A 27,038-nucleotide genomic window follows, 5' to 3' on the forward strand; every position below is an offset into this window, starting at 1 on the left:
AAATAGATATTAGAATGTGTTTTAGGAAATAATAATGAAGTAAAAGGTCTATACTATACATATTAGGTACTGAATTTGTGGATAAAGAATCTGGGGATAGGAAGGGATAGCGTACTTAAAGGTGATGATAGTTGTAATAATGTCTGCTACTTCTTAAACTGTCACTATCACACAGGTTCATACTAATAACCACTCTGTGAATATTCAATCATTTCATAGCAGCTACAAGGAGAATTGTTCCTCTTATCAGTGTTCTAAATTATAGATGTGGACATGGTAGAGTGAATACTAGCAATCGGAAATTGAACATGGAATACCTGTAACAGTTTCTCAGAAGCTATATCTAGGAAGCTTATGGTGCTTGGAATGGGAATGTCCTCCACCATCTCTGTATTTGAACATTTGTTCCCAGGTTAATGGCACTGCTTTGTGGGAGGGTTGGAAGGTATGACCTTAAGTGGAAGAACTATGTCACTGGCGGCAGACTTCGAGAGTTTATGTCCCTGCCTTCCTTACAGTTTGCACTCTCTGCTTCATGGCTACAGTTCACAATGTGAACCTTCAGCTCTCTCCTCCTGCTTCGGTGCATGCTGCTGCTACCATGTTCTCCCATGACCACTCTGGAACCAAAATCCCAAATAAAGTATTTCTTCTATAGATTGAGTTGGTCATGATGTTTAACCACAGCTACAGAAAATAAACAAATAAGGTGGTGGAGAAATAGCTCAGTGGTCAGGAACTTCCAGAGCAGCTGAGTTCAATTCCCATCATCCGTGTCAAGCAACTCATAAACACCTGGAACCCCAGCTTCAGAGAATCCAATTCTCTTTTTTTTCCTCCAGGGGCATCTCGTCACACATGGCATAGGCTCACAGCAGTAGACATATACACATAAATTTTAAAAATCTAAGCTACATATGAACCTGAGTTTCAGTGAATATAATTTTTGAATTAGGAATCAGCTATAACTCCTTTCCATGTTACATACTTTAGTCTTCAATAAATATGGTTTCTACACTTGCACTTTTCAATTTTTCTGCCCACCAGCTTGTCAAATAGTTTTACTCATCTGTAAATAAATGCGTAGGTACACTGTGGAGTTCAGAAACTTGGTGTAATTATTTAGTCAAGTGAAGAATACTTTTGAAATGCAAATAATGACCTCTCACTTGTCAAGTATCTGCTGCTCTTATAGCTTAGCATTGCTTTGGAGTATTTAACTAATTATGAGAGGTTGAGAAGTAATATTCTAGAATGGATTAATTTTTCTCATTCTGGTACAACAGAACTATATAAAACTCCCAGAAATTGAGTTTCCATGTAGGCATTAACACTTTATAAGCATTTCATCATTTGAAATAGGAAAGGTTCAGACATTATTTATTTAAGGATTATTTGCTCAATTTTCCCTGAGTGAAAGTTTGCTTTTCAGAATAAAAAGGGAGAAGAAAGATAAATATCCTAAATATCTCAGGGGAAGAACACAAGGTAATCTCTATGCCTACCATGACTTCTCGTACCACCAATGCTCTAATGATCCATGATGGTGTGAGATGTTGATGTAAAAGGCTGGATTAGTCATAGCCATCATAATTAGCCTGAACAGAAACCTGTCTATTAGGGTTATACAGGCTACAGAACAAAGTGGGTAATGGCAACCCAACTCCTAAGAGGCTCCATTCACAAAGCAGGGGCGAGCATGAATGCAGCATTATTTTTTCTGGGCATGTTCTGAGAAGTGTGACATCAGTGGAATGGGTATGAATTTGCATAATGCTTCATTTCCTTAGCACAACAACAACATCATTGGAAAGATGAATGGGCCAGCGTATCATTACTTCCAAAGAGAAGAGTCATGCCAAGGTCACCACAAGATTTACCAAGGGAAAAGATGTTTGCTCTTTGGAACTGGTGACTCGCAACTCCAGCTGGCATAATAAAAAGAAGCCAATCTCATATCACTGCAAAATAATCTTTCCAGTGAGATCCCTTCATGTTAAGCAATAAAACCAGATAAATCAGGGAATAGATGAGATTTATAATAGACCCGCTGATTTACATCCATTGGCAAAGACCATGCTGTCAAAACCATTTTCCTAATGAAGAGCTATGTCTCCCTCATGTTTTCACAGGAGGAAAACAAAAGAAACAAAAGAGAAAATGGACATTTTGCTTTCGAGTCTTAGCTGTATGTCTTTTAGTAAGAGTATTGACAAACTGATTGATTGGGCTGCTTAATACACCATTAAAATAGCACCCCCGGGGGTGGGGGCTTGGTGGAAGTGAGACAGACGGAGGGCTTAACCCTAGCAATGTTAAGGAAATATCAATCAGCACTTATGTTTCTAAAAAGGAACAACCTCACACAACCTCTTCCTCAGGGAGACCCCTCTCTGAGCACTGACTGATCCTATCATGCTTAGAATCAAAGGCAAGCTTCCAGCAGAAGTTATAGGAGATAAAACTCACAATTTTCCAAAGGCAGTGAAAAGGAAACCTGCAAAAGCACACAAATATTTTGTGGAAGAATATGTTAATGTTTGGGATGTGGCTGGCTCAAATTAATACTACACATTGCCAGTCCTTTATTGCCCACCCAAAATCAGTTGCTACAACTTTGGGTTTCTCTAAGCAAATACTCAAATTGTGGCTTGCATAACAAGGCTGTGTTTTTTAGTGGTCGAAATATGATACTGAAATACTCAGAATAAATTTTTTAAAAAGTCACAAATAGAATTTCCAGAGGGAATATTCCAGCCTCTGAATGTTTTCATAAAACTTAATTAGTCTCAAGATAAGTGCAGGAAACTACTGTACTTCACAGCATAGTTTAGGATACTTTTTCATAAAAATCCATCTTCCTTTGCTGGGCATGTCTATAATCCCAGCACTTGTTTGGGAAGCTGAGGCAGGAAGCACATGAGTCTGAGGCCAGTCTGAGTTTCATGCTAAAGGCTTATTTCAAGAAGCCAAACATGATCTGGCTGTTGTTGATTTCTCAGCTCTTAATCTCTAAATTTAGAATAGTAGTTTGATATCTGATAACTATATGTGGCAGAGATTGACTTCGAATGGTTTCCAGTTTAGGATCTTGGGGGAAAAAATCATAATGGGAAAGTTAGGCAAAACAACAACAACAACAGCAGCAGCAGCAGCAGCAGCAAAACCCTTCCCCCTGACTGTTGTGTGCTACTAGGTTTTAGAATTCATTAATTTATATTTGATTTGTAAATTCTAAGTAAACTCTCTTAAGGACCACAGGTTGTAACCTTTTATTTGTAAGAGATAACTAATGGAAACATGAAAAATATGACAGACTGAGATTTTTTATGCCTATTACAAACTTTTGCAAGTATTTTGAGGATAGGATTAGTATTGCAAAAATGACGAGAAGACTTGCCTGGCTCCTGTGGTTACAAATGGTTGAGTGTCCATATGCAACACCCTGAGCACTGAGGAGTAATTATCATCTGAGCACCAGAATGGTGCTTTTAGCCCAATCCATTTACATGCAACTGCACTCGTTTTATTTTTATTGATTGTCTGGGAAAGATAATCAACCCAAATAAGAAGGAAATTGAAATACACGTTCATGGTGACAACTGAAGCAAATGAGCACCTCAAGGTTAAGTGGTTTGCTGGACCAAATATGTTAATGAAAGGAATTGAGTGCTTCCTGGAAGTCTCGATGCACAGACAAAGCTCAATAGCCATAGAAGCACAGCGGGCAGAGTATTTGAAAACATCACCATCTAATTATCTCTACAACCTCTGTGGTATTTCTAATAATCAAAGAAAACACAATTTCTTCTGCTATGTCTATTTAAAGTACTTCTTTGTCTGTGGGGTTTTTTCTTAATGTCTTCTTGGTCTCTTTACATCAATATTTTCATTATCTTCTAAACAAATCTCAGCCTTGTCAAGACTTCATTTATGACAGCACAGATGCCACACAGTTTTGCTACGCCAGAATTTAAAAATCATTGATCTGATTTTGTTTCTTTTTTTTTTCAGAATATTGACCATGATAGTTTATTAAACTTTCCATTCCATATTTCCATGTAAGCTCATACATACTTTGGACTATTCTGACACTGTCTCTGAAAACTACTCAAAATGCCACCTTGCTATATATTGTTCTTATGTTTTCCTAAATTACATTTCTTGCACTGGAATTTATTTGATTTATTTCTATTAGTGAATGAGCAACAGGTAAAATTACATACAATATAAAAAAATCAGAATTTTAAGACCATGTGTAATCTACAGATATGATTTCTCCATTATCTGTGACAACTGTCATATTCAGGAATACTATAAGTAAATCCTTCAAAGTAATAGCCTCAGAAAATAAAATAAAACACCTCAAGGTAAAGAAGTAATTTAGGTAATGTACTTTTACCTCTCCAGTGTCTGTGTTAAATGGCTGGACAAAAACATTCTATCATCCCCCTAATATTGAACACTAATTAAAACAAAGACTGAACATGCTTTCCAGCTGTTTATAGCCTTTCCACTACAGTGAATCCCACAGTTTGAGTCTACAGTCTATAGTTTACTTCTCATGGTCTAGAAGAGTTAGGGGACAATGAACTGACAATGGTCTGAATGACTAATGTTAACACAGTCTTGTGCATTTCGTCAGAATCTGTTCATATGTGCAACTGTCAATCTCTTCTTCCTCAGAGACCCCTGAGCCTTGTAGGGGGTTTGATATGTAAGTTCTATTTAAGGTCGTTGCTCATCCATCTTTATTGCTATTCAACTTACAATTGGTAGGAAAAGAAATGAACTAATGACTGAATAAAAACAGTGCTACATATACACAATAGAATTTAATCATGCATACAGAAAGATGAAACTCATGATTTTTTTAGGGAAATGGTTGGAACTTAAAATATTGTATAAGGGCGGTAAACCATAAGCAGAAAGCTAGATCCCATATATTCTCTCTCATATGCAGGTCCTAGAGTCTGAGTTTTCAATATATGTATTTATATCACTGTGAGTGTATATACAACTAGGGAACTAGAAATACACCAAGGAGAGAAGGGGAAATAAGCTTCAAGGGAGGGGTCAGAGAATTAAATGCTTTAGTAAAGGAGAAGGAGGTATAATGAGGTCAAAATGTTTAAATGGGTATGAAGCAGAACAGGAGAAGAAGACGATGTTTTAGGGACAGTCAACTAAAAGTAAGCTATGTAAAGTAAAGGAAATGTACTACTTTGTAACCTAAATAAAAAAATAAAATTTCTAACAACTTTGTGCTAAAGTAGCTGGAATGAATTTAGTAGCTTTGAGAAACTATACATTAAAGAAAGGAAAAAATAACAGGGTTGGCTAACTCCTTATACATTATTAAAAGGACAGCTATTGAGCCAACCCACAAACTATAAAAAAAATATTTTCACTGCTGTTAGTTGTCCTTGAGAAGTAAATGGTAAAATTCTACAGCTGGAGGCCCTGACCCACACGCTTTAACAACAATAAAGAAATCAATGTGGATCTGATGGCCAGCCCTCAAAGGGCCAGAAGATGTCTATGTATTCAACTAAGAGAAGACTGCACATCACCATTTCCACTCACTGCTGGATCCTGACTGACACACAACATATTAAAACTAATACCAACTCACTATTTGATGTAACCAATAATTTACACAATTTGAGGACAGTTACACGGGAGGGGAATTCACATTTGGTACTATAAACCTAAGTTAAAAATTTATGGCTGGTTTGATAGCTGGTTGGGGTTTTTTGTTTTGTTTTGTTTTGCTTTCTTGTTTTGTTTTTTGTTTTTGTTTGTTTGTATGTTTGGTTTTATATTTGAGTTTCGGGGGGGATTTATTTGTATTTGTTTTGTGAGCATCACACTTAGCTAGGGTACTCTGGGATGAGGGAACCTCAACTGAGACAATGACTCCATCAGATTGGCTCGTGGCAAGACTATGGGGCATTTTCTGATTAATCAGTGAAGTAAGTAGCACAGCCCAATGTGGATGGCATTATCCCTGTGCAAGTAGTACTAGATAGTATAAGAAAGCATGCACAGAAAACCAAAGAGCAAGCCTGTCAACAAAACTTCTCAATGGCTTCTGCTTTAGTTCCTGCCTCCAGATTCCTGACCCGAGTTTCTGCCCTGACTTTTTTTCATAATGGACAGTGATTGAGACATGTGAACCAAATATACCTTGTTATTGTAACATTATTAAAAGGGGGCTGCATTTTACCCCCTCTAGATCTGGCACCACAGTGCCCCCAAGATATCTGGTAGATATCTTGCCAAAAGCACACATCCCAACTCTGTGGCAACCCAGTTTCTCTGCCGCCACAATTCCTAGACTCAATTCTTCACAAGAAAGAACACACAACACAATAACCTCTGATCCAATTGATAAGATAGACATACAAAGCCCTGTACACATCCATCCCTTAAGAATATTCATAACAACCTGTAAATGTGCAGAGAGGAATCTTAACATCTGCCTCCATGTTCTCTCTCAGCGGCTTCTCCTGCAGTCTCTCTATTCCAGTCTCCAATTCCCTCAAACTTTTCTCCCACCCATCCTTCCTTCTTGTCCAATGACAGACCTCATTCTATCCTGTACCCACCCTCACCTGTATGACATCCTACAAAACCTTTTTCTCCTTACATTGTCTTTGATCATGACATGTTATCACAGCAAAAGAAAGCACACTAAGATTGCTGGTAAAGGTCCTTATGGGCAAGATACTACTGCTATCATAAAGTTAAAGTAATGTTTCTGTCAAACTAACTTCTAAAAGTATACATCAATGCTGTCTCTGCTTTGGTTAGAGAAGCTTCTATTTGAAATGCGTGTGCATTATGACAGAAGTTTATATCTGGTCAAATTGCTGAGAATGACTATTGAATGCACAGTCCTAAAGGGAGCATCATTATCAATTCTTTCAAGACTCAAGACCATTGCAGAGGAAGGAAAAAAAATGGATGTAAGAAGCAGATGAAGTGTGTAGTGCTGTGGAATGCTATCATTACAGCATGGCAGAGCTGATTCCCTAAAGAACACCTGTACAAGATTAGGCATGTCCACATTGGCTAGTGGGGAAAGGGGCTCATGAGGTACCATTCTCCTTCCTGAAGATGTGTAGGCAATTATTGAGTGTAAGTGGGAGGGGATCGTGAGGCCCTGCCCCTTGATCAGGATTTAGGGGTAAAGGTTGCTAGGGATCAAGACAGATTTTCTTCAATGATTAAGTCTTGGTAAGTTACCCATGCTTTTCTATGCAACTCTATTAAGTCATGGGGTTGGGGAAGAGGGAGAGACATGAAAATGGAGGGAGAGCACTCTAGTTCAGTGATTAAGAGCACTCACAGAATGGCTTAGAACCAACTGTAAGAACTCCAGTTCCACAGAAAACAAAATTCTCTACTGAATTGTTACAGGCTCTGTACTCATCTGGTACACATACTCATAGCAAAACACCAATACACATATAAAGTAAACAAATGTTAAAAATATATTTTGAAGAGAAAATAAAAAGAGAAATTAGAGAAGTAAGGGAGTCAGCAAGTGCTTAGGGTAAGATATAGGCACAATAAGGTAACTGGAGGGTGACTATGTTAAAATGCATTGTGAGTGAAAAATGGGGTAATAAAACCAGTTCTATATTATTAATAAGATAGGAAAGTCCAAAGGATACAAAATAGCATGAAAACACGAAGACTTTAGTTGACAAAACTATTGAAATATATTAGAGAATAATTAGAACTTAGCAAATCTTGCCAGACACAAAATATAATTAGACAATGTGAAACAGTGTATATATTAGTTTGCTTTAGTCTAGAAACATTTTTACTATTTGTACCCCATTATGTCTCATTGCAAATCCCAAATGCATACAATAAATTTAATTTTTAAGAAGACCGTCTTCAAATATCTTGCTTGAGGTATAAATAATAACTCTGAGCCTCAGATGTCTCCTCAAATACTTATCATAAATGTCAGCATAGGGAAAGTTAATATTAGGCCGTAAGATAAACTATCTGCTGTTTACGTAGGTAAACAATGGTCAAATATATTTCTTCATCTACTATACACAATAAATTTCTTGGAACCTACATCAATAAAAGGTAGATATTCTGAGTTTAACAGAATAAATAAGATCATTTACTCCACTTATCTGTGACGAATGCCTTTGAAATACATAATTTTTATGTCCCTTATGACTCAGAAATAAATACTTTCTCATGTCCTGCAAAGATAATTTCTGACCTTTTCTATAAACATTGGATTTGTGGCTTGCCTCTATATTTCAGTAATTTTTTTCGCTTTCCAAACCTTACTTATCAAGTGGTACTGTTCAGTTCCCCCACAGGAACATTTTCACAGCCGTGATAAAATTCATTAACACTTCCTTAAAGTTTGGATTTGCATCAGTAAAGGACAAGGTCAGTCACACCAACAGGAGCATAAATGTAGCCACCTGGGGAGGGAAACTGAAGTTTCTGTACTTTATTGTCAGGCAGTATGATAAAGATTCTCCATGGTGATATTTTGTCATTGCTGTTACTCAGAATGTATTTTCCCATGGAAAATGCATAGTCCATAATGCCAATTGTCCTCTGCCTTCATCTATAATTACACTTTTAGCAACCACTGTAACTATGTTTTTGTACTTTTTTTGTACATTTTATAATCATCAAGTGCTCCTGAATCTAGTTCTATCAAATATAATGATCAATTAAATATGTTTATTCATGCACTAAAAGAAAAATCTCATTAACCTAGGAGAAAGATAAAAATATTTCGACTATATCAAGCATTTCAGTAAAATCAATTGGAACCTCAGGAGTGTTAGACCGTACCTGGTGTTGTAATGCATATTTAATAAAAACTGGCATTATAGAGAAATTGTTTATAGGAAAAGCATGTACCATGAAGCTGGAAAAAAATCTAAATCTACATAAGTTAATCTCATGATATATCCTGTGATTTTTGCTTTTGCTCTTTATGTCAAAAAAGCAAATACATTTAAAAAAAAACTTTGCTGAGGTTGTATAACAAAACCATATTAATTTAGTATTTAATTCTTCAAAATAGGACAAAAATATAATGCTCAGATTGCAGAAAGTCTGTAAAAGCCAGAGGCCAAGGGGAACTACTGTAAAATATTGTTTTCTTCACATGATGTGGCTATTGCTCTCAGAAACTCAAAGAAACTGTGGTTGTCTGCACAAAATCTAGACCAAAATAAAGCCAGTGAACATTCCATCATGGAGGATGTGGGTGTGTGGGGATGGGGGACAGAGCTGATCAATAAACTATTGACAGTAAAGGGCTGCTTCAGAGGAAGAACAAGTTTTCTTTGGGGATGTGACCCCTGGTAGGTTGCCTGTGCTTCAGTGGTTGTCCCCACACCTATGTCCATAGGGCTCACTACTTGGATTCAGTGGGTTATTAAAGAGCATTATGTTTGGAAAGTGACACGTTGGCATGGTTCCAAGAGTAGCTAAAAGGGATAGTTGAGGATGTACATGTTCGGAAAATGCTATATGCATCTATGAAATTGGAATTATTAAACAAAACAACAATTTTCTTAAATAATACTAAATATAAATATGAAGCCTGGCCTATTTAAATCAAAGTCAAATTAATAATGCTATCTTACTAGTTCACTATGTGTGAACTACTTATACATTTAGTGAACTACATTTTAGTGACTATACTTACAGAGCATAGGGATGAATTTGCCTTTGTCCAAACAAACCATGGTGAATTAGAGAGCTGTGGTAGATTATCAAACAGACCATTCAGTTAGCTTACTTTGGAGAGATTTAAACTGAGAAATTTGGTTTTAAAGTATTCTTAAGCGATTGGACATCTTCACAACCTCATCAAAACTTCAATTCAAAGTTATCTGATCTTAGACTCAAAACTGAATATTTTTGAAAGATTATTATTTAATCAAGTTATCAGACACTCTTAAACCTTTAAGTAAAGCAAATCTGAAACAAAATTAATAATAGCAACAATGCCCCTATCAATGGAGCAATGCAACTATGGAACAAATTTCTGAGGGGTTTAAACGGGTAACACAGTGATGACTATCTGGGAATTCAGGTTGACAAATTTTTAAGTTCAGTGCTTATTATAGTGTATAGTATAGATGTTAATCCTTTCTAAACTAGAGGCAGAGTATTTCACACTTTGAAAGGAACGTTAAAAAGAGGGATAAATATAAAATGATGGACACATGGAATCCAAGCATTTGATGTAACTAGAGATCCTAGAATGGAAATTCAGAAATACTCTGAAATCTTCATTAAATGTCTGTGCAAGTTGTTCAGTTAGAAAACCAATTGTATGAAAATAGATGGGTATCATTCTTAAAATGCTTTATTAATTTAAGTAGTGAATGCTGGCTCTCACAGGGAGAACATTATTTTAGCAATAAGTGAATCAACTTCTTTTTTTAAATTTTTTTCTTGGATATTTTATGGATTTACATTTTAAATGTTATCCCCTTCTCCCCCTCTGCCATTACCCATTCTTCTTCTCCCTGCTTGTATGATGATATTCCCACTCGCATGCAGCCACTCCCACCCCAACACCCTGGCATTTCCCTACACTGGGGAAACAAGCCTTCACAGGACAAAGGGCTTTGTCTCCCATTGATGCTGGACAATGCCATCCTCTGCTACACATGTGGCTGGAGTCACGGGTCCCTCCATTTGTACTCATTGCTTGGTGGTTTAGTACCTGGGTGCTCTGGTGGGGACCGGTTGGTTGATACTTTTGTTCTTCCTATGGGTTTGCAAACCCCTTTAGCTCCTTCAGTCTTTTCTCTAACTCCTCCATTGGGATCCCCTTGTTCAGTCCAATGGTTAGGTGCAAGCATCCTCATCTGTATTTGGAAGGCTCCTCTCAGGAGACATCCATATTAGGCTCCTGTCAGCAAGTACTTCTAGGCATCAGCAATAATAACTGGGTTTGGAATCTGTGTATGGGATGTATCCCAAGGTGGGGCAGTCTCTGAATGGCCTTTCCTTCAGTCCCTGCTCTATTCTTTGACCCTGTGTTTCCTTCCCTAAGTATTTTGCTCTCCCTGTTAAGAAGGAATGAAGCATCCACATTTTAGTCTTCCTTCTTCTTGAATTTCATACGAACTGTAAATTTTTTCTTAGGTATTCCAAGCTTTTGGGCTAATATCCACATATCAGTGAGTGCATACCATGTGTGTTCTTTTATTACTGGGTTACCTCAATCAGGATGCTATTTTCTTAGTTCCATCCATTTGCCTAAGAATTCCAAGTAGTCATTGTTTTTGATAGCTGAGTAATATTCCATTGTGTAAATGTACCACATTTTCTGTATCCATTCCTCTGTTGAAGGGCATCTGGGTTCATTCCAGCTTTTGACTATTATAAATAACGTTGTGGAGCATGTGTCCTGGTTATATGTTGAGGCATCTTTTGGGTATATGCCCAAGAGAGGTATAGCTGGATCCTCAGGCAGTTCAATGTCCAATTTTCTGAGGAACCTCCAGACTGATTTCCAGAATGGTTTTACCAGTCTGCAACCCCACAAACAATGGAGGAGTGTTCCTCTTTCTCCACATCCTCGCCAGCATCTGCTGTCACCTGAGTTTTTGATCTTAGCTATTGTTACTGGTATGAGGTGAAATCTCAGGGTTGTTTAGATTTTTATTTCTCTGATGACTAACTTGTTTATCTCCTCCAACAATGAGTTTCTACTTGTTATTGAATAACTGATAGATTTCATTACCATAAAACAGAACAATGCCACTATCAACCAATTGCAGAAGCCAATAGACAGAAGCAAGTCAGCAGAGAAAGATAACTGGTCAATATAAAAAGTCATTTAGTCTCTTGTTTCCAATTTTGAAAAACATACCTTTTGAAAAGAAAACACATTGTTTAAAATAATATATTAAAAATATTAATTTCCTTGTCACCCAGTAAAAATCTGGTAAAGGTTGGGGACATAGGTCCATTGTTGAAGTGTTTACCATTCAAGAAGGAGGATCTGTGCTCAGGTTCCCAGAATCTTAAAAAAAAAAAAAGAAAGAAAGAAAAAGGAACAACCAAAAACCTAGCCATGTCTCATGCCTTTCCCGCAGATGAAGGTGGATCTCTTGTGAGTTTGAGGCAAGCCTGGTTGGTCTGCACAGTGAGTTCCAAGACATCCAAAAGCTATAGAGTAAAACAGTCTTAATATAAAAAAAGAATATGTAAACAAACAATTGAGCCTAGTGTTGTGTGTGCTTGTTATCCAAGTGCTAGGGAAGCAGACATGGGAGAACCCTAGGGTTTTATGGCCAGGCTATCTAGCTATACTGAAATACAATGGAAAGCCACAGAGGAAAACACCAATATTTATCTCTAGATTCTACTTGCATACACATATACCTTAAACACACACACACACACACACACACACACACACACACACACACACACACACACATGAGCATGGGTGGGGGCAGAGAGAGAGAGAGAGAGAGATAGAGAGAGAGAGAGAGAGAGAGAGAGAACAAATAATCATAACTCAATAAAGAAGACTTGTCAGGACATTCAAACATCAGTTGAGTTTTTCTACAAGATAAACAATATTGCTGTCAAACGACAATATCCACAATTCCAAACCAATATGCCTAAATTTAAGTTAATTCTAGCAATATCAACCGAAATGCTTGCTTCTTTTCCACTTGCCATTTGGTATTAATTTTTCCTTCTGTTACTTTCTTTTTTATTGGATATTTTTATTTACATTTCAAATGCTATCCTCTTTTCCTCACCCAACCACACATCCCTTCCTGTCTCCCATCCCTGACATTCCACTACAATAGAGTATCCAGCCTTGGCAGGACCAAAGGCGTCTCCTTCCATTGATGCCCAATATGGCCATCCTATTCTACATATGCAGTTGGAGCATAGGTCTTTCCATGTGTACTCTTAGGATGGTGGTTTAGTCCCTGGAAGCTCTGGTTGGTTGGTGGTGTTGTTCTTATGGGGTTGCATGCCCCTTCAGCTCCTTTAGTCCTATCTCTAACTCCTCCAGTGGGTATTCTGTTCTCAGTTCAATGGTTGGCTGCTAGAATTCACCTCTCTATATCATGCTCTGGAAGAGCCTCTCAGGAGACAGCTATATCAGGATCCTGGCAGCATGCACTTCTTGGCTTCAGTAATATTGTCTGGGATTGATGGCTAAATGTATATGGGCCCAATCCTCAGGTGGGGTAGGCTCTGAAAGGCCATTCCTTCAGTTTCTGCTCCAATCTTTGTCTCCATGTCTCCATATCTCCTCCTATGAATATTTTTTGTTTCCCCTTCTAAAAAGGATGGAAGCATCCACACATTATTCATCCTTCATCTTGAGCTTCATGTCGTCAATGGATTGTATCTTGAGTAATAAGATTTGGGTTAATATCCACTTATCACTGAGTGCACATCATGTGTGTTTTTATTATGATTGGGTTACCACACTCAGGATGATATTTTCTAGTTCCACCCATTTGCCTATGAATTTCATGAAGTCATTGTTTTTGATAGTTGAGTAGTACTCATTGTGTAGATGTATTACATTTTCTGTATCCATTCTTCTGCTGAAGGGCATCTGAGTTCTTTCCAGCATCTGCATATTATAAATAAGGCTGCTATGAACATAGTGGACCATGTGTCCTGGTTATACATTGGAGTGTAATTTGGGTGTATGCCCAAGAGTAGTATAGCTGGATCCAGAGATAGTACTATGCCCAATTTTCTGAGGAACTTCCAGACTGATTTCTAGAGTGGTTGTACCAGTTTGCAAGCCCACCAACAATGGAGGAGTGTTCCTTTTTCTCCACATCCTAGCCATCATGGGCTGTCACCTGAGTTTTTTATCTTAGCCATTCTGACTGGTGGGAGGTGGAATCTCAGGGTTGTTTTTATTTACATTTCCCTGATGATTAAGGATGTTGAACATTGCTTTAGGTGCTTTTTGGCCGTTCGATAATCAGCTTAGAATGGTTTGTACCCCAATTTTTAATAGGGTGATTTGGCTCTCTGGTATCTAACTTCTTGAGTTCCTTGTATATTTTGGATATTAGCCCTCTATCAGATGAAGGATTGGTAAAGATCTTTTCCCAATCTGTTGATCTTGATCTTAGAGAATAAGACATTGTTGTTTTGTTCAGCATATTTTCCCCAGTACCCACGTGTTCAAGGCTCTTCCCTATTTTTCTCTTCTATTAGTTTGAGTGTATCTAGTTTTATTTGGAGTTCCTTGATCTACTTGGACTTGACCTTTGTACATGGTGATAAGAATGGATTGATTTGCATTCTTCTACATGCTGACCTCTAGTTAAATCAGCACCATTTGTTGAAATTGCTGCCCTTATACACTGGATAGTTTTAGTTCCTTTGTCAAAGATCAAGTGACCATAGGTGTGTGGGTTCATTTCTGGGTCTTCAATTTTATTCCATTGACCTACCTGCCTGTCTCTGAATCAATACCGTACAGTTTTTATCACTACTGCTCTTTAATATAGCTTGAGGTCAGTGATAGTGATTCCAGTAAAAGTTCTTTTATTGTTGAGGATAGTTTTCGATATCCTGGGTTTTTGTTATTCCAAATGAATTTGCAAATTGCTCTTTCTAACTCTATAAAGAATTGAGTTGGAATTTTGATGGGGATTGCATTGAATCTGTAGATTGCTTTTGGCAAAATGGCCATTTTTGCATTATTATTCCTGTCAATCCAGGAGCAAGAGAGATCTTTCCATCCTCTGATATCTTCAAATTCTTTCTTCAGAGACTTGAAGTTCTTGTCATAAAGATCATTCACTTGCTTGGTTAGTCACACCGAGGTGTTTTATATAATTTGTGACTATTGTGAAGGGTGTTGTTTCCCCAATTTCTTTCTCAGCCTGTTTATCCTTTCAGGAGGCAAAGGCTACTGATTTGTTTGAGTTAATGTTATATCAAGACACTTTTCTGAAGTTGTTTATCAGGTTCAGGAGTTTTCTGGGGGAATTTTTGGGGTACCAAGCAGAACAAAACTCCACAACCACATAGAGTCCTCAGGAGACATAGTCTTCAGGGCTCTGCCTCTCTCAGGCATACCCACCATTCTTGTGCTAACTGGTGAGCAGCATTCTGTAAGGCCTAATGGTTTTGTTGTTACTCTTGCATAGCACCCAACATCTATCTAAAATTACTTAAGTTATGCAATGTATATAACAAATACACTCCATATAACATATGGAGGTCAGAAGTACATGTCATAATGTCTTGTCTTTACTTCTACAATGCATATCTTGAGGATCAAACAGAGATTAGGTAGCATAGCTGAGTTAGCACTTGCCTATCTGACCAGTCCCAATGCTGTGTTGTAAAGCTGACCTAAGGGATTATGTAAACTCTTCTTCCCAAGTGTAGATGATATCTTCACTATTGCCCCTGTTACCCATTGAATGTGTTCACTTCAAACTTCATCTGGCTCACCTCACCAAGAATTCATCAATATCTAGTAGTTCAGAGGTAAAAGGACCCCAGGACCCTCTGCCACATTTAAGTTAATTTTATTTCTTGTAAAATTGAAAGTAAATTAATCTCATATAATGTACTCTATTTCCATTCCCCTTAACGTTTACTCCTGGCAGTTCTTTTCCCACCTCTCCTCTTCTCCATATCCACTCCTTTTCTGTTTGTCATTAGGACAGAACAGGCTTCTAACAGGCAAAAACTAAATATGACAAAATAAAGTACAAAAAATACAAGAATCATCACATTGATGCTGGACCAGGAAGGCCAACAGAACGCAAAAAGCCCCGAGAGCCAGCACAGAGTCAGAAACCCATTCATTCACACACTTAAGGATTTCATAAAATTCTAAAGCCAGGTAGACTTTGCCTGACCAATGCAGATGTGGATGCTTGAAGCCAACCATCAGACTGAACTCAGGGAACCTAGTAGGGAAGCTCACAGAAGGACTGAAGGAGCTGAGGGGGATTGCAACCTCATTGGAAGAACAATATAGGCTGGCCTGACCCCATCCAGTTCTCCCAGAGTCTAGAATACCAACCAAGGAGTGTACCTGGAGGAACACATGGCTCCAGATACATATGTAGCAGAGGATGGCTTTGCCTGACAGCAATAGGAGGGGAGGCCCTTGGTCCTAGGGTGGCTTGATGTTCCAGTGTAGAAGGATTCGGGAGCAGTCGGGAGGAGAGTGTGGGTGGGTGTGGGAGCATCCTCATACAGGTTAAGGGGAGCTGAATGGCAGAAATCAGATGGGGGGCTTTGTGGAGGGGTAACCTGGAAGTAGGATATCATGGGGTGGAGGATTGGTGGAGAAGTAATCTGGAAGTGGGATATCATTTGAGATGTGGAATGAATGTAAACAAATGGATTGATTAATAAGAAAATAAAATTAAAACAATCTAAAGCCAGAAGCTATAGAATATATACAGAGGACTTCCTGCAGACTTGAGTAAGTCCTGTTCTAGATGCTTCAGTCTCTCTGAGTTTATATGAGCCTTGTTCTGTAGATTCAGAGAGTCTTATTCTCCTGATCCTCTGTCCCTGTCTGCCTCTTATACTCTTTCTGCCTGCTGTTCTGCAGGGTTCCCTGAGCTCTGAGGTAAGGGATGATGGCTGAATAAGATACTGCTCTGTCAGCATAAGAGACTATCCTTAGGAGTCATTTTATCACTATAGTCTATTTTAAACCAGTATTATTTGATTGTATCTAGTTTCAGGTTCTTGGCCACTGAAACAGTCTTGGGTATGGGTTCTATCTCAAGGAATAGGACTTAGGTGAAATCAGTTTCTGGTTGGTCACTCGTACAAGTTCTCTGCCACCATTAACTTAGCATATCTTCCAGGCAGAACAGATTCATGCCAAAGATTCTGTTGCTTAGTTAGGGTTTCTCTTTTGATAGCTTCCAAAGTATCTTCCTGCATCTGACAATTAGACTGTAAGTGTGAAGGCTCTGTGTAGGCACCAGCTTAACTTCTACATGTTCAATGATTTTTGATGGTATTTTCCTCATCAATGGAGTATCAGAATCTGTTTCTCCAGAGAAATCCATTGCCTTAGCAATGGACTGGGTTGTTTGGGGATTTCTATGGCATTCCTTTGGCCACTAATTCAATAAAATGGCACTCAGTATCTGTGGAAGAAGCATTGTTTGGTAAAAAAGATGTCCTGTTGTCACCTGTTCTCCCTAGTTATTAGGAGAATTCTTTAAGATCACCTTCATATATTTTAGGAAATGGTCACTACACTAGGTTTTCATATCATCCATCAAATGCCCCTCTATGCCAACTATCTCTCCCAGTGTTCCATCTCTCAATCGTATCTCCCTCCTCCGCACCACCTGATCTTCTTGTTCTTGCCCCCTCCCCGTCCACCACAAATCTATTCTATTTCTCCATACCATGGGCTTCCTTCCATGTATCCACCCCAGTCCATATACCTAAGTTCTGAGGATCTACAGATTGTAGATTGGCCATCATTTATGTAATGTCAAATGTCTTAGAGTTTCTATTGCTGTGACAAAGCATGTGACTATAAAGCAAGATGGTGAGGATAGGACTTATTTAGCTTATAATTCTTCATTGCTGTTTATCATTGAAGATAGACAGAACAGGAACTGAAATGGGTCAGGAACCTGGAGGCAGAAACTGATGCAGAGTCCATAGATGGGTGCTGCTTAATGGGTGGTTACTCATGAATTGCTCAGTCTGTTTTCTCATAAAGAACTCAGAGCCACAAGCACATTGATAGCAGGAACAACAACAGACAGGACTTTTCACATCAATCACTAATTAAGAAAATGCCCTGCAGTACTGGCTGCACACCTCAATCTTTTGGGGGCATTTTCTTAATTGAGGTTCCCTGCTTTCAGATAACTTTAGCTTCTGGCGAATTGACAAAAAAAAATGCAGCACAGTGAAAATCAACATGTAAATCAATACATACCCTATTTATCTTCCTGAAACCTGGATACTTCATATGGGATGATTTTTATTTCTATTTCCATCCATTTGCTTTCAAATTTCATGATGCCAATTTTTTGAAACAGTAAAGTAATAATCCATTCTGTAAATATACCACATTTTCTTTATCCTTCCTTCAGTTTAGGGACATCTAGGTTGTTTCAAGTTACTGATTATTATGAAGACAGCAGCAGTTAACATATTTGAGCAAGTGTCCTTGTGGTAGGATAAAGCATACTTTGGATATATGCCCAAGAATGATATAGCTGAATTTACAGTATTCATTCTATAATAAAAAATATGAACCCCAACTCTTCACCCCAGCCTTCCCAAGGTAATTAGGAAAAAGGGGAAATATCCCATTCACTGGGCCCCCAATTGTGCAGGTGATCCTAAATTTGAGGAGGATAAAGGATTAGGCACCACCATCTAACCTATTAGGAAGAACAGTCACAGTGATATCAATCCTTCCTCAGAGTGATGGAGGATATGACTATGCTAGACTGTTATTAGTTGGGTCCCAGGAATCCTAGCCTGGCTCAGACAACTGAATACAATGTTAAGAGACATCTAGAATTCCAAATATATACAACTAAAGAAGAAAATTTCTATTGTATAGCACGCTCAAGATTTCAAAAATACAATCAAGGAAAGATTAATTATAAATATTTCCACTTATAAATATTAATGCAAAAATATTCAATAAAATTCTCCAAAGTGAATTCAAGAATATATCAAAATTATAATTCACAAGGATCAAGTAGGCTTCATCCCAGGGATGTAGGGATGTACAATATATGGAAAATCATTGATGCAATCCATTATATAAACAAACTCAAAGAAAAAAATCACATGATAATTTCATTAAATGCTGAAAAAAAAACTTCTACAAAACTACAACCCTTCATGTTCAAAGTCTTAGAAAGATCAAGAATTCCCATGTCGAAACATGGTAAAAGCAATATATAGCAAACCAACATCCATCATCAAATTAAATGGAGAGAAACTTGAAGCAATCACAATGAATCAAAAAGAAGACAAGGCTCTCCACTTTCTCCCTGCTTATTTAATATAGTACGCAAGGTTGTAGTTAGAGAAATCAGACAACAAAGAGGTCAAAGCGATACAAATCAGAAAGGAAGGAGTCAAGGTATCACTATTCACAGATGATATGATAGTATAAATTAGCAACCCCAAAAATTCTACATCTGATAAACAACTTCAGCAAAGTGGCTGGATATAAAATTGACTCAATTAAATGAGTAGTCTTCCTTTATACAAATGATCAATGGGCTGAGGAACAAAACAGTGAAACATCACCATTCACAATAGTCACAAATAATATTAAATATCTTGGTGTAACTCTAACTAAACAAGTGAATGAAATGTATGAGAAGAACATCAAGTATCTCAAGAAAGAAGTTGAAGAAGACCTCAGAAAATGGAGAGATCTCCCATGTCCAAAGATCGGGAGGATAAACATACTAAAACTGTCATCCTAACAAAAGCAATCTACAGAGGTTCCATACAATTCCATCAATCAAAATTCCAACACAACTTTTCAGAGACATGGAAAGAACAAGTCACAATTTCATATGGAAAAACAAAAAGCCCAGGATGGCTAAAACAATCCTGTCCAATGAAAGAACATCTGGGGGAATCACCATTCCTGATCTCAAGCTGTACTACAGAGCAATAGGGATAAAAACCACATGGTATTGGTATAGGGATAGGCAGGAACATTAATGGAATAGAACTGAAGACCCAGAAATAAAACCACACACTTACACACACTTGATCTTTGACAAAGTCAAAAATATATAATGGAAAAAAGAAAGCATCTTCAATAAATTTTGCTCATCTAACTGGCTGTATCAATGTAGAAAAATGGAAATAGATCCATATCTGTCACCTTACACAAAGCTCAAATCCAAGTGGATCAAGGACCTCAACATAAAACCAGATCCACTGACTCTAATAGAAAAGAAAGTGGGAAAGAGGTTTGAACTCATTGGCAAAGGGGAAATCTCTTAACCAGAATTATAATGGCTCAGGCTCTAAGATCAAGAATTGACAAATGGGGCCTCATGAAACTGAAAAGCTTCTGTAAGACAAAAGACAAAACAGAAACCTACAGATTAGGAAAAGATCTTTACTAACCTTATATCTGGTAGAGGACAATTATAAAAAAATATACAAAGAACTCAAGTAGTTAGCTTCTAGAAAACCAAATTAAAAATGGTGTATAGAGGTAAACAAAAAAATGTCAGCTGAGGAGTCTTGAATGGCTGAGAAGCACCTAAAGAATTGTTCAACTTCCTTAGTCATCAGGGAAATGCAGATCAAAAAAAAAACAAAACAACAACAACAACAAAAAAAAAACCTGAGATTCCACCTTACACCAATCAGAATAGCTAAGATCAAAACCTCAGGTGACAGCAGATGTTGGTGAGGATGTGGAGAAAGAGGAATACTCCTCCATTGCTGGTGGGATTGCAAACTGGTACAAGCACTCTGAAAATCAATTTAAAGGTTCCTCCAAATATTGGACATAGTACTACCTGAGGACCCAGTTATACCTCTCCTGGGCAAATACCCAAAAGATGTGCCAACATATAACAAGGATACATGCTCCACTGTGTTCATAGCAGCCTTATTTATAATAGCCAGAAACTGGAAAGAACCCAGATGCCCTTCAACAGAGGAATGGATACAGAAAATGTGGTACACCTACACAATGGAATATTACTCAGCTATCAAAAAACAATGACTTCATGAAATTCATAGGAAAATGGATGGAACTAGAAAATATCATCCTAAGTGAGGTAATCCTAACACAAAAAACCTACACATGGTATGCACTTACTGATAAGGGATATTATCACAGAAGCTCAGAATACCCACATTAAACTCACAGACCCTCTGAAGTTCAATGAGAAGGAAGGACAAATTATGACTGCTTCAATCCCACTTAGAAGGGGGAAGAAAATAACCATGAGAGGCAGATGGAGGAGGAGGCTATGTGGGAGAGGGGAGTGGAATGGAAAAAAGAAGGGCAGGATATGATGTATAAAGAGACAGGAGAGAAGCACAGAAGACCAGGAGAATGAATAGAAATAAGTAGCAGTGGGAGATGAGGGTAACCACTAGAATGTCCCAGCTATCAGGGAAGCGACAGGTTTTCTGGACCCAACCGGGATGACATTAGCCAAAGTACCCAACAACAGTGAAATTGAACCTAAAGGGACCACCTGCAGTAGATAGACATGGCCCTCAGTGCAAGGATGGGACCACTCACCCATCTCAAATATTAATTCTGAGTTATCCCTGTCTAATGAAAATGCAGGGTCAAAAATGGAGCAGAGGCTGAGGAAAAGGCCGTCCAGAGATCCACAAACACCAAACCCTACACTATTGCTGATGCTGACATATGCTTGCAGCAGGAATCCGGTATGGCTGTCCTCTTAGAGGCTCTGCCAGCACCTGACTGAGACAGATGCAGATACTCACAGTCAACCATTGGACTGAGCCTAGAGAGCCCAGCGGAAGACTTAGGGGAAGGGCTGAAGGAGGCTGAAGGGGATTGTAATCCCAAAGGAAGCACAATGATATCAATTAACCAGACCACTCAGAGCTCCTGTGGACTAAACCACCAACCATAGAGTTCACATGATCCAGTCCCCTGCATATGTAGCAGAGGACTGCCTCACTTTATATCAGTTGAAGGAGAAGCACTTGGTCCTGTGGAGGCTTGCTGCCTAGAGAAGGGTGGTGCTTGAGGGGTGAGGCAAGAGTGAGCAGGTGTGTTTGAGGAGCACTCTTTCAGAGACGAAGAGGAGGGGGATGTGGTAGTGGGGTTCATTGAGGAGAAACCAGGAAGGGAGATACCATTTGAAATGTAAACAAATACAATAATTAATAATAATAACAAAAGAGTGGTATTTCCCATACATTCCTCCACTGCACAAGTTACCTTGGAACATTTATTGTTTCCTAGATGAGTATTTCTCCCTGTATTACCTGATCTCTTGTTTCTCTGAGTGTGGCCTTAGACCTTCCTCTTCTTTCAAAGAATGCTAACACTTTCTCCAAGAAAGGGTGATAGCAGATATGTCTATAAAATGGAAGGGGTATTTGTACAATCTAATTGGGGGGGGGGGTGATGAAAAGAAATATTTGAAAGCAAAGATGTAAGACAAGCAGTTTGTATTCAATCACCTTACCAGTATTGAAAGGGTCCCAGGATCTTGCCAGGCCTAGATAACTAAATGCAATGTCAAGAAACATTTGGAATTCCAATATATATGACTAGAGAAAAAATTTTTCATTTGGCATCATAACCAAGATTTCAAAAATACTATCAAGGAAAGAATATTAAGAGCTTTAGGACAACAAGACAAAATAGTGACATACCAAGGTAGAAACATTACAATAACACCAAATCTCTCCCTGGAACCCCTTAAAGTTCTAAAGATGAGTGAGTGTTAACCATGATCACTATATCCAACACAGATAACGTTTATTATTTGCCAAGTAAAAAGTGCATTTCAAGCCAAATGCATAAAGGATGACAGTTTTAGACATGAAAGCACAGGGAGAATAAGTTTTATTGGAGGATTATGTGAACAGAGACCCACGAAGAAATCAATCAAGTACAACACAGTAGAATTGCAAACCCCAAATAGCAGTAAAAGATAAAATGAACATGGAACAATTATCTAAAAAAACGAAGAAAGAATCAACAAAATCACAAGAACTTTTAAACATCTCTTGATAATTTTAAACATAAATGGCTTCTACTCGCAAATAAAGAAATGAAGACTAGCTGACAGGAAGAAAAATAGTAACTGTCCTGGCATCTGAAGGAAACACAACTGACTGTCACAGCCACTTATAAACAAGAGCAAAACGATGTAAACAATCTAAGAAGTGAGTATCTATGGAAAATAAGACAATGTAGCTACCGTGATATGTGATAAAGTAGACTTTCAATCCAAATTAGCAATAAAAGAAAGATAGTAGCTAGATTTTAGTAAAAGGAAGTTTTACTAAATATAACTATTTACATAATATAACTATTATGAACATAAAGATACCAAGTATCTTGGCTCCCAATTTCTTATAATGAACACTGTAGAAAAAGATGTATAGGTCCTGGTACAATACTAATCAGTAATTTCAATGTCAAGAATGATAATGTCTCATCATAATCTAGGATACCCGTGTTAGTTGCTTGACTGATTTCAGTACTAAAGTACCCTGGCAAAAGCAACATAAAAAAATAAGAGCTTACATTGACTCACCATTGCAGAGTATGGTCCACCACAGCAGAGAGCCATGGCAGCAGGAGCTGTAGGCAGCTAGTGATTCTGCACCTACAATCAGGAAGCAGAGGGAGATGAATGTTGCTATTCAGGCCCACATTCTCTTTGTAATGCAGTCCAGGAACCCAGGCTATAAACTGTACCTCCCTTATATGGGTGAGTTTGCCTACCTCAGTTAAGACAATGAAAATAGAAAAACAATTCCTGACAGACACACCCTGAGGTAACCTAATCTAGATAATCCCTCACTGGCATGTCCACAGGATCCTTTTCTACAAGACTACAGGTCCTTTTGACAATCCACTAAAACACCACATCATCCATATAAAAACTAACAGATAAACGTCAGGGCTAGACTATACCATATATAGAAGGGACTTAACAGATCCCTATGGAATGTTTTATTAATAGATATGGAATACATATTCTTCTTGACACCCATGGAATCTCCTCTAAAATATACCACATTTTATTGAGCAAGCTAAGTCTTAACAAATGCAAAACAATAAACACAGTTTATTTTATAAAATATAGTAGAATGAAAACAGAAATCAATATGTACAAAAATTTCTGTACAAAATGTACAGAATTTATACAAATGTGGTACAAATGTGCAGATGTTGATCAACATATGTACTTCACTAGGCTTAAAAGTTAATATACAAAGAGATTCATTATGCAATTTCATGCACCCCCTTTCCTTCCTTATTTATTTATTTACATGTCTACCGGTATTTTGTCTGCACATTTGTCTGTACACCACATACATGCCTGGTACATGCAAAATTCAGAAGAGGGTGTCAGTTCCTTAAAACATAGTTTTAAGCTATAGTGTTGAAGTGGAGTCTTCTAGTTCTTTGGAAAGTTAGTTATGTCAAATGATCCTTTACTGGGGCACACAGGTGAAAGAATGTTGTCCTGAAGCCAACACAGGTGAAATGTTTGTATATAGCAAACAGGTGAATGGATGCTTGATAAAGGACTATAAATATGATCCCACAGACAGTGAGAGATGAGTCTTGGTTTGGTTTGCATTGTTTCACTAATTGCTACCAACCCATGTGCATTGGTTTGCCTCATATAACATTGTTGAGCTCAACTTGTGATAACTCTGACATTGAGAGAAATTAGCCTAAGAACTGCTCCTGTGGTTCCTGAGGCAGCTTGCCCCTCTGTGGCCTTGCCTCGGGTCAGTTGGTGAGCCTGGCAGTTTCCTCTGGGTTGCATTACAGCTGCTTGGTGTCTGATTGCTGAAAGGACTGGGCTATAGCTGCAGGTTCATGCCTGGTGTCTGCCTGCCTAGAGACTGGTCTGCAGCTGCTGAGTCTTATTAGGTATGGAACTGAACTGCTGCCCAAGAACATCGGGCTCACCCCCAAAGAACTATTGCTGACTAGGTCCACTTCCCCTCTAACCTACTAATTTTTCTCTTCCACTACCTCTGCTGGGTGGTGAGCTAGACGAGAGGTTAAACCCTTATTAAAAGTAGGTTGCAAACATGTATGCATACAGCATGTGGATCTGGAAATTGAACACAGGTCCTCTGGAAGAACAGCCAGTTCCTTTAGCTGTTAAGACATCTCTCTACTTGAAGGGGCTCGAGACCCCTTATGAACAACAATGCCAAGCAACCAGAGCTTCCAGGGACTAAGCCGCTACCTAAAGACTATATACATGGACTGACCCTGGACTTTGACCTCATAGGTAGCAATGAATATCCTAGTAAGATCACCAGTGGAAGGGGAAGCCCTGGGTCCTGCTAAGACTGAACCCCCAGTGAACTAGATTGTTGGGGGGAGGGCGGCAATGGGGGGAGGATGGGGAGGGGAACACCCATAAAGAAGGGGAGCAGAAGGGATTAGGGGGATGTTTGCCCGGAAACCGGGAAAGGAAATAACATTCGAAATGTAAATAAGAAATACTCAAGTTAATAAAAAAAATAAAATAAAATAAAAAAATAAAAAAGACATCTCTCTAGCCTCCCTTTTTCAATATTGTTCAACCTGCTGTATTGACATCCCAGATCCCATGACTTCCACTGGCTAGTTTCTTTCTTCCTTCAATAGTTGTCAGTGGTGTTTGAATGATCTGTCTCCCCTGTTCTCTGGCATTTGGATACTTGGTCCCCTGTTGGTGGCTGTTTGGGGCAGTCTTAGAGGTATGGCCTTGCTAAAGAAAGTATGTCACTAGGGGCTTGTTTTGAAAGCTATAAGACTCACAGCATTGCAAGTTTTCTCTCTCGTCTTCCTGCTTCTTGTTTGAGATGTGAGCTCAGAGCACCGTCCCTGCTGCTTGCTGCCATAGTCACTTCCTCACCATGCTGAACTGTTATCCCTCTAGAGTTATAAGCCAAATAAATCTGTCCCTCGACCAGTTGCCTTGGTAATGGTGTTTTATTTCATCGATGATATAGTAATTGCTACACACCCCTTTGTGTTTTTATATGATATGTATTTTATTATGCTTTTCATTTTTCCTGAAGATTTCTTTTCTCCTCTTGTGCTTCATTTTCTAGTTTACTGAGCTAACCCCACAGAACCACACACATGCATGCAAATATATAAAATTTAAATCTCAAATCCACATTGGAAGGAAAACCAAATTTAATTTCTCTCTTTCCAAATCTGTGCTACTTCATCTAACTTAACAATCTCTCCCTCCATTCTCCCCCAAAACCCCATGCCGTGATTTCAGCTTTCTTTGCAGTTGACTAAAATTGCACTGTGTATATACACTTACTATATTATATGTATTCAGCTCATAAGGGAAAGAAATGGTTCCATTTTTAGCTAATGTAAATAGTGCAGCAATAAACATGCATTGCAAATATGTCAGTAGTAGAACTTAGGGTCTTTTGAGTATTTGTCCAGGAGTGTGACAGCTAAGCCATATAATATCTCTATCTTTTGTGTAAACCTATGTACTGATTTACACAGTGCTGTGCCAGTTTACATTCAAACAGGGATACAAACAGGAAAGGAAGAAGACAAATTATCCCTATTTGCAGAAAATGTAATCTTGTGCTTAAATGTCTTTAGCAGAAAACTCACATATAAACACTTTCCGCAAAGAAGAATGATGCAAAGTCAACATTTAACAACAACTTTTATATATGCCAACAATGAACTTGCTGAGAAAGAAATAAAGGAAATAAAAGACGATTCTTAAGAAAATTGATTTAGGATAGGTTATCTTTAAAATACGGAAAATTTTTAATATCAATTCCACGCATTCTATTCAAATCCTATCACATGTTCTTTTCCTAGCACAATCCACCAGTAATTTTCTAGCCCACACAGTCTCCCAGGAGCAAGGTTCTGGATCAGCCTTTCCCATTCAGTTATGAGGCTCCAAAAGACATCACTGCACCACTGATGGCCTCCAGTTAGAGGCTTCTACCCTGGTGTAAGAGGCGCTTGACAGCACAGTCTCCTAAGCACCCCTTGCCCTTTGCAATCAATTTGGTCCTTCAACAATCCCTTGTCATGGCCCCTGGCAGTGAGAACAAGAGCAGGTAGCAGTCTAGACTCAAAGGACAAGGATCATCAGGGTTTCTCCTCAATCAGAAAGTTTAGATGACCACCCCAACTACTGCAAGCAGAACTGCCATCTCAGATAGCTCACAACTGGCCCGTGCAGACTCAAGGACAACCCCTCTCAAAATTTGCTTGATTCGTGAAAGCAACAGTCACTCGAATAATGCCTGCTTTGCTTTCTGGATGTGTC

At 38.4% G+C, this 27,038-nt stretch overlaps 1 long non-coding RNA gene across 5 annotated transcripts in view; it reads right to left on the minus strand.

The window, feature by feature from the left end:
- The window catches only part of LOC134484126 (uncharacterized), a 124,258-nt gene that overhangs the window by 6,182 nt on the left and 91,038 nt on the right, over positions 1-27,038 (minus strand). For 4 of the 5 annotated variants that reach the window (XR_010061504.1, XR_010061501.1, XR_010061502.1 and 1 more), the window contains one exon: positions 23,292-23,363. This is a non-coding gene — a long non-coding RNA (uncharacterized LOC134484126). Of the gene's footprint in view, positions 1-17,971; positions 18,092-23,291; positions 23,364-27,038 lie in introns of all 5 variants that reach the window. The other variant, XR_010061505.1, reaches the window with a different exon arrangement.

The sequence above is a fragment of the Rattus norvegicus genome, chromosome X (genome assembly GCF_036323735.1).
Source record: "Rattus norvegicus strain BN/NHsdMcwi chromosome X, GRCr8, whole genome shotgun sequence".
NCBI lineage: Eukaryota > Metazoa > Chordata > Mammalia > Rodentia > Muridae > Rattus > Rattus norvegicus.